This window comes from Protobothrops mucrosquamatus, unplaced genomic scaffold (assembly GCF_001527695.2).
Source record: "Protobothrops mucrosquamatus isolate PMUCROS unplaced genomic scaffold, P.Mucros_1.0 scaffold537, whole genome shotgun sequence".
Classification (NCBI taxonomy): Eukaryota; Metazoa; Chordata; class Lepidosauria; order Squamata; family Viperidae; genus Protobothrops; species Protobothrops mucrosquamatus.
The window spans coordinates 989,013-1,007,312 of record NW_015386842.1 but is presented as its reverse complement, the minus strand read 5'-3'; the positions used below and the strand labels follow the sequence as shown (position 1 = coordinate 1,007,312).

Below are 18,300 nucleotides of genomic sequence, written 5' to 3'. Positions count from 1 at the left end.
TTGCAGGCAAGTTTCTCAAGTCCTACAGAGGTATATTCAGCATACAACAGGAAATTGCAGTGTTTTCATTAAAATACTTCAAAGTAGAAGTAGAATAATAGATGAGTCCACTGGAAGAAGATGGCAAATAAATTTAAATCAATCAATAAATAATCCCAAGGTCTGATGTCATAAAATTACAGACCTAACCAAAACCTCAGAACTGAACTGTCCCTGTTGTAAACCAGTTCAAGCATCAATTTAGTACATGGGTATACAGAGAAAGCAATGTGAAATACCTCAGTTACAATGTTTAAGCAGCCCAAATCACAAAAAAATCTGTCTGACATTCAAATGTAATTTTAAACAGAAATAGTTAATGTTCTTTTGGGGAAAATATTTTTTCAGTAAGAAATCCAGCTGTTCTCCAAAGTATTTTATATGAGAATATACAGGAAAGCAGAATCATTGCTTGCAAACTTTGAATAAGCCCAAGAATAAGCCAAAGTAACACACACATACAGAGAGTGTTTGTCTCTGTGTACTTGTTTAATATACACTGTCAACACTACAAACGAATTTGGCTAAAGCCATTTTCCCATTGTTTTTGGTTGCCAAAGAATTGGGAGGGGGGATGAGTATTTTTTAGCTTAGTCAAAACAATAAATTGTTCTGTGGGAACCAAGGTCATCGCTGATTGCATTTTGGTGGGCTAAAGCTTCCATTAGAAAGCCTGCTCAAGTAGTTAATTGGGGAATGTGATTTATGACACATTACTAGGGTGGGAGATTCAACTTTGTAACATTGTAACCTTTGGGAGGGAACTTCAGTCTTGGTTTCACTTTTGATCATGCTGATACTATGTAGCCAAATAAATATGTTCTTTAAGGAAACTTTTTTGCTTTGGAGTTCTCTTTTACTGGTCTCATCTATCAGAACCATGACATACACATTTAGATTTTCATTTTAGATTTTCATTTTTCTCTTTAAAGTTACGTCAGAATTTCCTTTTCCCTTTTTTCCATCAGCTATCATTTCTAATCTTCAGACCTATAAATCACAAATTCATTTTTCTCTTTTTTTTCAGCAAAAAGTCCATAAGGTGTTTCCAGTTACTAAAAACTGTAATTGTTGACCTTTCTCTAATCAAAAAATTTAATTTTTCCATCTCTGCTACTCCTGTCATTTTTACCAACCAATCCTCCATTGTAGGTATTTCAGAGTCTTTCCATTTTTTACTCATATGATAGTCCAGTGTTTTTCAGCCTTGGCAACTTGAAGATATCCAGACTTCAAGTCCCAGAATTGCCCAACCAGCTCAGCTGGCTGGAGAATTCTGGGTGTTGAAGTCCAGATATTTTCAAGTTGCCAAGGTTAAGAAACACTGTAATAGTGCATTAATAGTAATCTTCCATGTCTCTTTTCTGAAATCATACACCAATGGTTCATTGTTTTATAAAAATTATCTTTAAAGTTATAAGGTAATGTAGATTTCAATCCTTTTAACCCTATATTTTCCCATTGTTCCATCAATGTGTTATGTCCAAAGTTCTTAGCTCATTGTATCAGTCTTTCAATAGTTCTTCCATTTCAAATCTCAATAAAATTGTATTCAGCAAGATAGGTTCATAATTTCTACATAGTTTAACTTCAAAATTATGTCTTCTACCATTCAATTCAATTCTAAATGTCTCATTATCCACATTAAATCTTTCACTTAATTGTGCATATGAAAACCCTTGAAAAGTAAATCCCTCTGCAGCTGGTTGCTCTTTTGAGTTTATCTTACATTCTCCATATTCCTGTTTCATCAACACTCAGTCATGTAACCATTTTTCTTACAGTTTCATTCCATTAAAATGCTTCTTGTGCTGAGATCCATAAAAGCATTTTGGGCACAGTTTGGGTTTATATCTATTCCCAATATGTCACTTTTAATATAATAATTCTTAAAATCTATATTAACTTAATTTTATTGTACCATTGAAAACCATGCCACCCAAGCCTCAGACCATGCTTTTCTAATTCTAAAATTCTTTTCCAGCAACCATTTAGTTTAATCATAAAAGATTCTGTACTAAAGAAACAGAAGGATCATAGAGAAAAAAAATGAAACATCAGAAAGAATTGTTAAAAATACAGTACTTTGCTTGTAGTTATGGTTTTAACATAAAGCTTCTGAGAACTGTTCTGCACTGAAAAGTTATTTTCCCATTAGGTCCTTTGCTGCTTAAAGCAGTCAGAAAGTATTTGATTCCCAAATTGTAGTAGAGAAAAGAATGGAGAAAAACAAAGGAACCACATGCCACAGCCTTGCACAACACTATAATATCCTTATGCAGAGGTTCTAAATTCAGGTTCTTAGCTAATTCAGCTGGTAAAAATATCATTGATATAAAATGTCCCCATGAAATGTCATGGAGAGATCCATGACTAGGTTTTATGGTTATGTTTTTCATTTTTCAACTGTTAATAGCTGTCAAGAAACTAGCAATTCAGGATTAGGAAAAGGGTGGATTCAGCAACCTACTTGGGGCTTAGTCATATTTAAATCTCTACAATCCTGTGTAAATGTGTTTCCCTTCAAAATATGGAGTTTCAAGCATGGGCACTTGGAAGAGCTTAGAATGTTAGTGAGATATTTCTGTGGCTTTAATTTGCACTGACAGATTCTAATTTTTCAAAAAGAACTCATGGGCTATCAAGGACTGCCCCATTTTCATAGCTCAGTAGAGAATTTAAGCATATTTCAGTGGGAAAGAGTTCAAAAAGCTTATTCCTATGTATAGTGTACAGTGTTAAACTGCATAAGAGTATAAGGAGATTAATTATATTTACACAGAGAATTTTTCCTCCTTCTATGCATAAGAATGGAGTCCTACATATTTATGTGTGAGTAATGTAGAGACTGAGTTGCATGCAATGTCTTTACATTAATTGTCTCTGTAGAATGAATAGTTGTCTTGAATGTTTTTGAGGTAAACAAATCTCACATTAACGTTAGGTAGAAATATATAGAACAAAAAGGATTTTCAGAGATATACAGGCAGTTTGTAACCCTTTGAACTTCTGTGGAATGAGAACATTTCAGAATTTGATCATATTTTCTGGCAAGGTTTGAGATTGGTCAGTTTATGTTAATTTTGTGGGAGGCTTCCGTATGATGAAAATGGAAATCAGGAAAATATTTACCTATTATCTAGGCACTGAATATTTAGTTCCTTCCCAAACAAAGGCCAAGTTCTCTCATTTGAAACTAGGTAAAGAAGAAACATACTATGAATTTTAAGTACAGGGTATCCGAGGAGCCATCTCTCCCCAATGGGAGAAGAACCATCCCACTTGTGCCAATGGCAGAGGCCTGCTATGGATCCCATCTGCTAAAGTATTGAAGCAGACAAGATCAAGGAGAAGAGCCTGTTCTTCTGTGGCCCCATCCCTGTGAAACATTCTTCCACTGGGGGTAAGAACTTCCCCTTCCTTTTTGGCCTTCTGGAAGGCAGTGGTGGGATTCAAATATGTGAACAACTCTGTGTGGATGTCGCTTCCAGAAGTCCATTCTGGGCCTGGGCAACAAAAAATTAGCTACCGGTTCTGCTGAATTGGTGCGAACTGGCTGAATTCCACCACTACTGGAAAGGTATCAAAACCTGGCTGTGCCAGTTGGCCTGGGCCCTGAGGGGGGCACTCACCGCTGGAGGTGGCTGACAGGGGAAGCAGATCTCATCCCCATTCCATCCATCTCTTGGCTCTTGTAGGCATGGTTTTAGCACATAATATTTTAATGTCAGTTCATTTTAATTATTTTTCACTTTTCTATAATTTGTAGGCCACCACAGTTACCTTGTAGAGGAGATGGGTGACAGAGAAAATAAATAAATAAATAAATAAATTTAGTGCTGTTTTGATCCTGTTGCTTTAGCAATTGTATTATTTGAAGAACAAAGGTATATTGATCAAGAAACAAAGATAATGGATGGCTATCAAATCCATCATGATCAAGCTGCCTCATTTATTTTTATTTATTTTATTTTATTTTCATTTATACCCCGCCCTTCTCCCGAGGGACTCAGGGCGGCTTACAGGTAAATAAAAACAGTACAATACAATAAATATCTCTAAAAGCCAAATTTCCTCTTGTTATAGATGTAATTGTTGTGATTATTCACAGAAGCTATTTCTCTTAGTTAGACTTAGAATTTTTATTATTATTAATAATAAAGTTTGTCCTGTTTTAAAGTGCTGGGGACACGAACACTGAACCTTTAATAATATAAGCCCTATGCCAGTTGACTGATCAACTCTGTGATGATTTATTGTACTGTCTCATTACAAGATAGCAGCAGCTGCTATTGCTTTGATATTAAGCCTTAAGGAAATATTAGGTTGTGGCAATTTCATAAACTTGAAGTGCACGTTGTACTTCTGAGATGAAATGGTCAGAAGCCTTAGGAACACTTCAACATTGCTCTTTAAATCTGACCTTGAAAAAAGAGGCAGTCTTGAGAAAATACAGTAATGGCCAAAATTGTGGAAACCTTTTGGGAAAAGTGTACATTTGAGGTTTGATGTATGGTACTACTTTTTTTAGGGTAGTACCATAAAATTATATGTCAATGTAAAGATAATTTAATCAAGAATGTAATGCAACAAAGTTTGTTCAATTCTGTATTCTATGAAAAGTTATAGCCAAATAATCAGAAAAAGGAAGCATAACTTGTTTAGGTTGATATGGGTAGCTTTCCTTCATCTGATTGTAGCCAATGAGCATGGGTGTTTAGAGAGCCAATCAGGTGTCATCTTGTTTTGGAAATGAGCCAATCAGATCACAGTAGGATTCAGTTATTGATGTCTTGTATTGAAGCTGAGAGGAGGACATGTGTCAGTGTGTTATGTGATCGCTATCAAGTTGGTTGGTTTTTTTTTATGTTCTTTCATTTAGTGAGCTTGTAAAACGTAATAAAATTAAAGTAATGGTGCAAAGAGTTGACTGGTTGCCCAGAAAGCGATGTAAAATAGTATTATTAAGTGAACAAGGCTACAGTTATAAAGAAATTAGAAGAAAAATAGGTGGAAACTTAACCAAAGGTGGCATTTCTACGTTTTTGAAGCGGTATAAGGAGACTCAGTCACTACAAAATGACACTGGTAAAGGCAGGAAAAGGTGCACAACAGCAAGTAATGATAGAAGAATTAACACTGTGCCTATGTGACAGAAGAAAATCATCTGGGTTTATACAAGATGAAATGATGCATTGCAATGTGAAGTTGAGTGCAAGCACTGTTCAGCGCAAACTGCAGGAATTTGGCCTAAAATCTAGAATTCCACAAAAAAAGCCACTTTTATCTCTCAAACAAAGGTTGAAAAGACTAAACTGGGCTAAAACCCATCTTACCTGGACAGAGGAACAATGGGACAGTGTTATTTGGAGTGATGAGACCAAGATCTCTCTGTTTGGTAGTGATGGCATAAAATACTTAAGGAGAAGAATCGGAGAAGATTTGCATCCTGATTGCATTAGACGTACCGTGAAACACCCAGTCAGTGTTATGATCTGGGGTTGTATGACATCAAAAGGTGTGGGTAGAATTAGTGTGATTAATGGGAATATAAATGGCCAAAAATACATTAATGAAATACTTGAGCCCAAACTGAAGCCTTCTGCACATGATCTTTTCCAAGACAATGAAGCATTTATATTTCAACAGGATTCAGCTCCGTGTCATGTTGCTGCTATATGCAAAAAGTGGTTTCAAGATAATCATATTCCACTGCTGGAATTGTCTGGGAATAGCCCAGACCTTAACCCAATTGAAAATCTATGGAGCCGTCTAAAGAAACTTGTTAGTCAGAAGCGACCCAGCAATAAAACCCAGTTAATAGAAGCAATCATTCAATCTTGGTTTTACATTATAACAGCTGGAGAACTAAAGGACTTGGTTCACTCCATGGGAAGATGTTGTAAGGCTGTAATTCATGCTAAAGGTTACCCAACTAAGTATTAACTGACATGGTGATAATTTTTGTATGTCTCATTTTTTTCTATGATGATAATTTTTGTATATCTTGTTTTTTTTACGTGTTTCACTTTTCTTCTTTAAAACTGCTATTCTAATAGCACATCCTTCATAAAAGTTATTACATTCTTGATTAAATTATCTTTCCATTGATATATAATTTTATGGTACTACTCCAAAAGAAAATGGTGTTATTAGCCATCAAACCTCAAATGTACACTTTTCCCAAAAGGTTTCCACAATTTTGGCCACTACTGTAAATGTATAAAAGAAATTTAAGAAGATCTGAGTAAATAAATGGTACAGTGATTGCTTCTTTTCATGACTCTGTTTACTATTCTTTTAAAAATGACTGACTTGTTTATGTAAAGGACAGTTTTGTTTCTAGGAGGAGAGTATTTGTGATAGACAAATTCCCTGAAACAATTTGACAGAGAATCATGGGAGGTGTGGTAGGAACTATGTAAACTCCTAGATTAGGAAGCGCTCACAAAATAAACATTGATGTTTATTTGTTTTTGAACTATATAGTTGCCTCTTCCTTTAGGACATAATATGGATGATCTTGAGTTTTCCAGTTCAGTTGTCTACCGCATAGTTTCAGCCTTGTATTTTCCATGCACTGATTTTAATTATGTTTTCTACGACCATGCAGGTTTATAGTAGTACTATTGCAACTGAGACTGAACATATTTTGAACATATTACCTACCTCATGACATGGTCATGTGTTGTGTCCATCAGATGACTTTTTGACGTGGTCAAGCTGTAACAGAGATTCAAGCTAAAACAATTCAATTATAAAGAGCAGGATACTGAATCTTTTTATATAATTTTTGGTAGAATTCAGTTTTTTTCTTTTTGGTAAATGAGATCTGCAGAAATATGAACATGCAGTAAATATTATGATTTTTTAACAGCCTGTTTTGCAATTTCAGTCATGCTAAGCGCTGTCCATTAAAATATCTGCTTAAACTAAGGGGCTATAATGATTTGTGAAAAATTACCTAAATATACAGTACATAAGCTTATGGTTTTCAAATGTAAAACAATTAAACATAGTTTGATTGTTAGCATTAAAACTAATGGTACATAACACAGATATAGATCCTAAAAAAAATCTAATTTGGTTTTTAAGTTGGCGGATTTAACTTCATATACATGATACTTTGAGAAATTATAAATAAGAGGTTGTATGATTAATCTGCAATATGAGAAAGCATTTTATTGGGGGCTAGGAGGGGGAAAAGGTAGTTTCGTATGGAAGAAACAATGCCATTTTATTTTCTGTTTTTTATGTGGTTTTTTTTTACTATTTGTGGAAAGTTCAGTGAGATATTGGGGAATAAAGAAAAACATTTTTCTTATATGAAAAATATAACTCCTCAAAATAGAAACCTTCCTGACCAGGGAAATCAAGATAATTGTGACCATGCTTGTAAGCACCAATCTTACATAAGTTTGGCACAATTGCATTTTCTGTTATACTTTTAATATGATCCATCAATACAGTGACTCCAACAAAATTCACATTATCGCCAGTGGCAATTTAAAATTGGTTGCCCAGAAGTACATTCCATTTATCCCATTTCTCATCTCTTGAGCTTCTTGCTTTAGTATCTTTCCTTAGCCAGGAGGGTTTCTTTATTAATACCATTCTAATGTGCTCTATCAACTAGAATCCATGAATCCTGATCCATGGGGCATCCAAAAAGGTTGAAGTTCCCCTGGGTTTGAAGGGAAATTTATGATCTATGTTAAAACTTAGTGGCACTAATGGGAATTTTAAAATATGTCATTGCTCATGCCCAAAATATACAATGTAAAAACAGAGATATCTTCATTTACCTGGAAGCTTTCCACATGTATAAGATAATTCCAAATGATCATATCTGAATATAGCCTAAAATGAAATAAAGTCTAAATATTTTAATGATTTTACAGGCAGGATGAGATATTAGTGGAATTGTACACAAGCAGTTCCTTATTATGAGCCAATATATTTGATTTTCCTGGCAGTACAAGAGGAGTTGTGTACAGGTAGTCCTATAACTCATTTAGTGATCGTTCAAAGTTACGATGGCACTGAACGTATGATTGTTTTGCACACTTATGACCATGGTCATGTGATCAAAATTCAGACACTTGGCAACTGACTCATATTTATGGCAATTGCAGTGTCTCAGAATCATGTGATCACCTTTTGTGACCTTCTGACAAGCAAATTGTCAGACAGACTTAAACACTGGGCACTATCTAACAAAATGAAGTTCAATGGTGAAAAAAGCAAGGTTCTGCATTTAGGCAAGATAAACCAAATGCACAGATATAGTAAAGGTGGTACCTTGCTCAACAGTAGTAACTGTGAGAGGGATCTTGGAGTCCTAGTGGACAATCACTTAAATATGAGTCAGCAGTGTGCTGCAACTGCCAAAAAAGTGCTAGGCTGCATTAACAGTGCTAGGCTGCATTAACAGAGGGATAGAATCAAGATCACGTGAAGTGTTAATACCACTCTATAATGCCTTAGTAAGGCCACACTTGGAATACTGCATCCAGTTTTGGTCACCACGATGTAAAAAAGATGTTGAGACTCTAGAAAGAGTACAGAGAAGAGCAACAAAGATGATTAGGGGACTGGAGGCTAAAGCATATAAGGAAAGGCTGCTGGAATTGGGTATGTCTAGTTTAATGAAGAGAAGGACGAGGGGTGACATGATAGCAGTGTTCCAATATCTCAGGGGTTGCCACAAAGAAGAGGGAGTCAAGCTATTCTCCAAAGCATCTGAAGGCAGGACAAGAAGCAACGGATGGAAACTAACGAAAGAGAGAAGCAACCTAGAACTAAGGAGAAATTTCCTGACAGTTAGAACAATTAATCAGTGGAACAACCTGACTCCAGAAGCTGTGAATGCTGCAACACTGGAAGTTTTTAAAAAGAGACTAGACAGCCATTTGTCTGAAATGGTATAGGGTTTCCTGCCTGAGCAGGGGGTTGGACTAGATGACCTCCAAGGTCCCTCCCAACTTTATTATTATTATTATTATTATTATTATTATTATTATTATTATTATTATTATTATTATTATTATTATTATTATTATTATTATTATTATTGCTACTAATTACTAATTACTGCTATTACTATTATTATTACTATTATTATTACTATTATTATTAATCAATGGGGAAGTCCGATTCACTTAACAACTATGTTACTAATTTAGCAACTGCAGTGATTCACTTAAAGAGTGGGGCAAGAAGGGTCTTAAAATGGGGCAAAATTCACTTAACAACTATCTCACTTAGCCACAAAAATTTGGGGATCATTTGTGATTATAAGCTGAGGACTATCTGTAATTATCACATACTTATCATATTTATCAATGTGTTTTATGTGACTTAGATCGAGCTGTGTTATGAGCTCATAGTAGCCAAAAAAATCTTATATTTGATCCTTTTTTGCTGCTGCTACTCATTTGAATAAATAAACACCAATTTTCAGCTATCAAATTCCAATTAAGTTTCTGTTTGAAATTACACTTCTGGAAACATTAGTTTTACCATAAAAAGAATAAAATAGCAGCATATGGTGGCTTTGGTATGGTTCCTAACTCACCACTCAATATTGAACAAGGCAAATATATATATATTGTCAATATATAAAAGATTGGGGATGGTAGTGTTAAACATTTCATAGCATTTATATTTAAACAAATAGAAGCTCCATGAAACATTCCATTATGATAAAGGATGTTTCATGGTAATGTTATCATCTGGAAATATTAGTCAATTCCATCTGGATACTGGCATCCACAGAGCTATGATACACACAGCCAAATACTGAAGCAGTAGAAAAAAATGACTGCATTCTATCAGAACAATACCTATATTATCGTTCTCTTTTTAATCTTTCTCTAAATTTGGAATGAAATGTGTTTAATTGGAATATATATATTTCATCGTCACCACAGGTTATAAACAAAGAAAAATAAAGGACAGATAAAAACAAAGGGCAGATAAAAATAACAGCAAGTGTTCACCACCAGTAAACATGGGATCTACAATATAATGGTGATTACAGTTTTATAAAACATTAATTACTTATGAATTATATTGTGTTGCTTTTTTAAAGGAAAAACTGTGAATTGCTATTGAGGTCTAGACAAAAAAATATATATATTAGCAACCATGGTCAACATTATATTAATCACTGTCTAAATTTATAATGTATAATAAATTGAATCAATACTTTGAATCTATTCTAAGTGGAATATCCCATGAAGTTAAAATATACTGTAGTAAGAAAAATTCAAAGTTTGGATGGTATACACATCCATGTTGAGTTATAATGAAGAAATTGTTTCTAGCTGGAACTGAATTCTACACCAGATTTACTTTTAAGATACTTTTAAGATACCTACAACTTGGTTAGTCATTCTATCAAAGAAGGTTTCAAAAATTTGGCCAGAGAAATTCCACATAGAATTGATGTCAGTGTTCAAACCTTGAGATAATAGATTATGATAGTCAGATCCTTTTCTTAATGAAAAAGGATTACATTCTTCTCACCAGATGGTATATGTTGCTGCCAAAGCCATGTTTAAGCCATCCATTCTTCAGCAGAAGACAATTTCAGCAGCGGAGTGAAATATGAATAGGGTTCATTCAGCTCTTTTTAAATCAGAATGCTCAGCTCCCAATTCATTCTATTTTATTGTGCTCTTCTGATAGAAAACCTGCCCAATTCACAATAGTTTTTTTTTGCTCTCTGTAATGTTTCCGGAGTTCTGCTCTTTTTATACACTCTGTCAGCCATTGTTTCATATAGATTCCACTACAATATAGTTACACAATTCTTGTTTGAGTGGGAAACTCTTCAGGAATAAAAAAAAAGAAAAAGAAAAAGAAGAAGAAGCTTTATTACTGTCTCAATTATTCTGTGCACACAAGTAGGACAAGTGTTCATGTATTGGGTCAGGCATGTATAGGTTACATTTTTATTACTTTGACTATTAAAATGAAGCAAACAGTGTGGTGTTTTTCAATTGGATGAAGGTTATTCAATAATGCTCTTCCAGATATGGAAATATGATATTTAAAGAAGGTTAGATCTGACTTTGTGATATATTGTCTTCAAATTATGACACCAAATCTGGATATAACAAGATTGCACTGTTTGATATTTTAAATATACTCAAATTCCATCATAAGCACAATTGGAACCTTTATGCAAAAACAAAAAACAAAACAAAACAAAAAAGCCCCTGAAATAACATGAAGCTAAAGTTCTCCAAACTTTGGGCAAACTTCAGTAACCAATACAGGTAGTCCTCAGCTTACGACCACAACTGAGCCCAGAATTTATGTTGCTAAGTGAATTTTGCCCTATTTTATGACCTTTATTGCCACAGTTGTTAAGTGAATCATTGAAGTTATTAAGTGAATCTGGCTTGCCCATTGACTTTGTTTGTCAGAAGGTTGCAAAAGGTCACTGCAACTGTCATAAATATGAGTCCCTTGCCAACTGAATTTTGATCATATCACCATGGGGATGCTGCAATGGTCATACGTGTGAAAAACAGTCATAAGTCACTTTTTTCAGTGATGTTGTAACTTTGAACAGTCACTAAATGATCTGTTGTAAATTGAGGATAACTTGTAACAAGAAATCATTTTTTAAATTCCTTATAATATCACTCTTCTAACAAAGTAATTGTTGGAATATACAAAGAATTTCCAACATGTCAGCAACCCACTCAGCTTAGTACTATCAAATAATCAAGTAATCAGTGAATCTTTGACGTAGAGTCTTCATTCAGGTTGTCAATATTGAAAGCACAAATGCAGATTCAGTGGTTGTTACTTTTCCTGATAAGCTGTCTCCCTTTCAGCTCTTGCGTTCTGTTTAGATTTGTGCAACCAACTAGTCAATTACAACTCGAAATACTTGTATGAACAATGCTAACTATTGCAACTAATATTTTTAGCATTAGTCACAATAGTCACAAATAGTCATTTTATGCAGATGTTTTGAGTTTAACCAATCAAATGGCTATTAAAGAACCACACATCCCAGTTGGGAAAATCCTGTGCTTAAGGTCAGAGTGAGATGCTGGTAGTTAGAGGAAAGGAAAAGTAACCATGGGACCATCTGGGGAGTATGATCAATGCAAGCAATAGAAAATCTTGCAGAATGTCAAATTTACCAGAATTCTAAATCAAGTAAGGCAATATTTTTCAACCCTGGCAACTGAAGATGTGTGGACTTCCAACTCCCAGAATTTTCCAGCCAGCATGGGAGTTGAAGTCCACACATTTTCAACTTGTCAAAGTTGAGAAACACTGAAGTAAGGTCTTAAAAAAATAATAATCAGAGAACAGGGGGGAAAAAAGAACACTTGGGAATTAAAATCAGAGTTCAGCAGTTTAAAGAGTCTTGAGACAGAATTAGTAGATTGAATGTAGAATCAAAATTAAGTATTGTTGATATGGGATTATATTTACTCTTTAGAAACCACATAAATAATTCTTCCCTCCAACTCTGGAGATATAGAGACTTAGCCTGTGCAGGATTCTGGATATAATTCAGAAATGCTTTGGAACATATGGGAATGCAAGTGCAGCATATGTCTGTTGCATTAAAAGAGTCATATCAATTAAAATGGGTTGCTCAAATGAGTCAAAACTAGATGCTTCATTTGTGCTTCCATACATTTTTGAAACATTTGATTCAGCCCCACTGAATCAAAACTGAAATAAACACCCCTTAGCCCAATCAATGTTCTGACAAAATATTATTAGCAGAAATAAAATTATGCATATTAGATATGGATGCACACAATCTAGCCAAATAGCAAACATATAACTGATCTTCTCATTAGATTTCTTAAAATCCTGAGGGTATTAAAATTTTTACCATTCAGAATTTTAAAAAATCCAATGAGAAGATCAGTTATATGTTTGCCACTTGGCTAGGTTGCCTATAGATCCAAACATTTTAATCTGGAAGCTAAGAATTTTAAGAATGGAGAAGAATGATCATTAAAGAAGAACTATTGTCCTGAGTTCTGGATGAGTTAAGGAACTGAGAGTTAGACATCATGCCAAATAAACATTTTAAATATCTTTCCCCACATAATTGTTGTGACAGATTATATAGATTAAGCAAGATTTCTGGAAATTGTAGCTCGGGCAATTACAGCAATTTGAAACTCTGTTATCAAAAACTTCACAGATTTAATTGTAGCATACTTTGCAGTTCTGATTTTTACTATTTTAATATTGAAGCATTTAGAAAAGATGGAATGTTTGATATGAATATCAATAGTTTCATTTATGTATGTGTGTATGTGTGTTTGTTTGTGTGTGTGTGTGTGTGTGTGTTTGTGTGTGAGTGTGTGTGAAAAACATCCATATCCAGCAATAGACAAGATAAAAATCCGTATTAGGTCCGCATGTTGTTACATGCAATTTGATTGTGGTCTGCATGTGAATATGTTGATTGGACAGGAATGACCAATAGGGACATAGGAAGTAAGATATATCTATCTGGTACAATCAGTGATAGGACTTTTTAGTTCCTTTTTATTTCCTACTTATGAATGGGACATAAGATAAGATAAGATAAGATAAGATAAGATAAGATAAGATAAGATAAGATAAGATAAGATAAGATAAGATAAGATAAGATAAGCTTTATTGTCATACATCAAAAATGAAATTTAGTTGCCCGCTCTCAAACTGAAACACATACATGATGCACACCTAAACATACTATGAACAACATATGTATAGACCCACATCCCTACATATACGTAGCAAATAAATATTAAATACTGTCCATCTTGAATATATAACGGAAGGAGGAAGCTTGAGAGTTCACAAGGTTAATGCTGTATGGAATGAAACTATGGCTGAATCTGGATGTTCTGCTACGGATACCATGAAGCCTCCTCCCAGAAGGTAACAAGGAAAACAAGTCATGAAGAGGATGTGTAGTGTCCCAGATAATCTTACGGATCCTGCTCAAGCAACACTTCTGTGCTATGTTCTGGATGGGAGGGAAGGAACTGTCAATGATTTTTTCGGCCATTTTCACCACTCTCTGCACCGCCTTGCAGTCTGAAGCAGTGATGCTTCCAAACCAGACTATGATGCTGTATGACAGGATGCTCTCGATCGTCCCCCTGTAGAAAGTGGTCAGGACAGGGGAAGGAAGATTACTTAAATAGTAATAGTAATCTGTTTAGTAAACAACCAAATTAAGAATAGTAAACAAAGTGGCTGTTGAGGACCTGATACATAATTGTGGTAATCCAATATTACTATATGTTGGGTAGGATTTGGCTCCTTTATAAGACCAATTTGTTTTCTTTTATTTATTTGCCCATTTCTTCTTTTAGTTTTAGTCTTAGTTACAAGATTATTTGGGCCGTGCTTTATTTAATTGATTTTATAGTTGAGAAAAACAAAAAAAATCTGGAAAACCAATATAGATAATCAAACATTTTAGAAAAGGTTTGCATAAAAACGTATTGATGTTGAAACTGTTAAAAAAAAATCCAGTGACAGCCACTGAAATTAAGTTAGCAAGTCTTCTATAGATATCCAATGACCTGTCAGCTAAGGGGACTGGGAAAATGTTTTTAGACCATTCTCACTATCTAGTGTGCCATTGATTGATTTCCTTTTGGATAAAATTTGTGGCATATTTTGGACTTAGAAAAACAAAATACAGAGATATAAAATCCATATAATGCAGTAGGGAAAGATTTAATACCTTGTACAGTGGGAAACAAAGTTCCCTTATGTATTCCTCACCTTTTTTTTAAGCACCTGCATATTGATTTAATCTATTTGTACACTGGCAGAAATTTTAATCTTTGGGGAAAAGAAATAAACAACTCCAAGGTTTTTAATAGCTGATTCACATAATATTTTAAACATTGGATGAATACAAAACTCTACGCTATCCCTAAGGGTGTATTTTTTTTAAAGTATCTGATCCAAATTAAGATGAATGTATATATTAAGCTAGCTGGGGGAAGTTTCAGCAAAAACATTGAAGTATTTATATTTTCTGTATTGAAATGAAATCATTTTATTGTGATTTGTCCTGAATTTAAAGATTGCCATTTATAAAAACTGAAAATAATTATTGTTTTTGCTTTCATCTGTCTTTGCAAGACTACTCTTCATCCTTCCTATACCCATGCTTACATTTCAATGCTGATGAAGTGCAAAACAAACTGTTCTAATTTTTTGACATTTTTATTAAAATATATATTTGGACTGGAGGCTTGGTGGAGGTATGGCAAATCATATTACAAATGAAAGGCTGAAAAATGATTTGGAAAGGGAAGTTTTACTGGTTATACAAAAGAAACTGGCTGAACATTTAAATGATAAACCAAGTGGATGACTTGGGGGAAAAAGGCTTATTAAAGCTTTGAAGAAATATATGTGATGGCTAAAAAGAATTGAAGAGAAACAGAGTACTATTAAAATATTTGATTTCAATATGCATGAAGACCACCATCAAAACTGGCACTAGCCAGAGCATAGAAACACTCAAAGAAGTTATGCCAGATCAGACAATGTAGAGAGACCTGGCTCATAGAATCATCAAAAGTCAGGTAGGACTGAATGGAAAAGATTATCACTATCATATATTAAGAAGTAGAAGGAAGGAATATAAAGTTGGTTTTCCCAAGGATCCTTTTTCAGGAGGCAACTGGAGTTCTTGTTTTTCTTTGAAGACATTTCACTTCTCATCCAAGAAGCTTCTTCAACTCTGACTAGATTTAAATCCTTCCATTCCCCACCATCTAGTCAGAGCAGAAGAAGCTTCTTGGATGAAAAGCAAAACGTCTTCAAAGAAAAACAAGAAAGTCCAGTTGCCTCCTGAAAAAGCATCTTTGGGGAAACCATGACCTCGATGACTGAGAATCTCCATAGATATTTAGCTATGCACTTTGGGATGAAAACCCTTCAAATTGTGAGGGAGTATGAATGGATTTCCCGAAAATATTGCAGACTACAGAAACCATTTGTGCTTCAGTTTGAGGTGCAGACAACACAGACTCATCTCCAACAGTCTGAACCTGTCTTCAAAGTGAAGGGTCAAAGAGCAGAAAACATCCTGCAGCCAAGTAGTCTCCACACACATTTGCACTGCTCATATGACTCTGAGGACACAGACAAACCTCCAGATGGCTTCAACACCTCTCTAAAAGGGTGCAAATGACCAGCTGTCTGCAAGGAATATAAACCAATCCATTCCTCACCATCTATCTAGTCAGAGCTGAAGAAGCTTCTTGAATGAGAAATGAAATGTCTTCAAATAAAAAAAAATAAAAGAAAACAAGAAAGTTCAGTTGCCTCCCGAAAAAGCACCTTTGGAACAACCATGACCTGGATGACTGAGAATCTCCATAGACAGAAAGTTGGTTTATTTGATCATGGTTAAAATAAGACATTTTGTTGCAAGATTCTGTCAAAAATTTACAGACTTTTTCTGATACCAGGATTGAAAAGTTGATATTTTATGGATTTGCTTATAGATAAGTGATAAGACATATCTTTTACCTTATAGGGGTGAGGAGTTATTAAATTTGTTTACCCTTGTTCTAATCAAGGTTAGAAGTTACTTCTTTCTTTATTTTTTCTTTATTATTTTCTTTTTCTTCTTTCTTCCTCTTTTTTCTTGCACCTTTTATTATTTCTTTCCATTCTTTAGTTTAGTTTGTATTAGTCTTTATTATTGCAATTAAATTCTTAATTAAAATTATATTGAAAAAAAATATTTGGTCTAATTTATTGAGTTATTTATTGAGATTTATTTAGGAAAAGCAAGAAATCAACACCACCACACTCATTATACACACATCTAATCATAAATACAGATAATTATCACCACCACACCCAATCAAATAAGTATTGATGCAAATAATTATCAAGCAGATATTTTAGTTTAATTGGGAGTCAAAATATTGACTATTTTATTTAAGCATACATCTTGTAGGAATCTCTACTACAGAATGAAAAGGCCCTTGAAAAATTATGCCATGTCTCTATTCTCCTTACAGAAGAAGTTAGTTTAGTTTAATTTTTTAAAATTCATAATTTACTTCTATCAATGATCAGCAGATAAAAATATATATCATGGTGTACAAAAATATTATGATAAGATGCACATTTTAAAAACCTACAAAACTAAGGGGAAAGTACAGGAATGCCCATGCAGAATTATATAAATGTTTGTATGTATTTTTTAAAATCAGATGTAGAAACTGACTGACTGCAAATGTAGGAAGTGATTATTGCAAATTAAATATTAAGTAAAATGGACACTGAGCAAAACCATAATTGACTAATGTGCTCATTCCTAACATATAAATATAGATAATATCAATGTTTGTATGTATTTTTTAAAATCAGATGTAGAAACTGACTGACTGCAAATGTAGGAAGTGATTATTGCAAATTAAATATTAAATAAAATGGACACTGAGCAAAACCATAATTGACTAATGTGCTCATTCCTAACATATAAATATAGATAATACCTTCCCATTCTGCCCTTGGAAAGACAGATATTGGAAAACAGGGTGTCTTCCCATTTCTTCCAATTATTGCAGGTATAATTATAAGGTAATGGCCAAAGCATCTGATCCCTTGAAATCAACTGATCAATCAATCAATCAATCATAACATTCGAGCTGATGTTTCTTCCGAATTATAAAAATAAGTTTTCTCGCTATTAGGAAACAATTGTGAGTATAACAGGATAAGCCAAATTCCCCAATGTATATTTTCTTCTACTTTAAGCAAGTCTTTCTCATTTTTGTTTATTCTGTGGTATTATTATTGTTCATATTAACATAATGAGCTTTGAAAAAAAATATTTTCCCATGTAGAAATTTATTTTTTTACTGTCTAATCTTGCAAAAGACATGGGGCTCAATATGATAGCTTTAGATCACTCTTTCATTCTCAACCGAAAACATAGGTTGTTTGTGGGGGGGGGGAAGAGAGAGCAAATGAGTCTGTGATTCCTGAATTTAACTTGAGAAAGGAAGAATAAGGTAAAAATCTCACAAACATTTACCGTATTTATCGGCGTATAACACGCACTTTTTCCCCCTGAAAATAGGGGGCAAATGATGTGTGCGTGTTATACGCCGATATACGGCCAGCCCGGGTAAATTCGGCCATATTCTTCAATACGGGCCGGCCCCAGCAGTTCCCCTCTCCTCTTTGTGTGTGTGTGTGTGTTTGTCTCTCTCTCTCTCAATTCTC

At 34.1% G+C, this 18,300-nt stretch overlaps 1 protein-coding gene across 1 annotated transcript in view; it reads left to right on the top strand.

The window, feature by feature from the left end:
- LOC107288342 (contactin-associated protein-like 4) overlaps nt 1-18,300 on the top strand; it is a 238,347-nt gene that overhangs the window by 72,573 nt on the left and 147,474 nt on the right. The window lies entirely within an intron of this gene.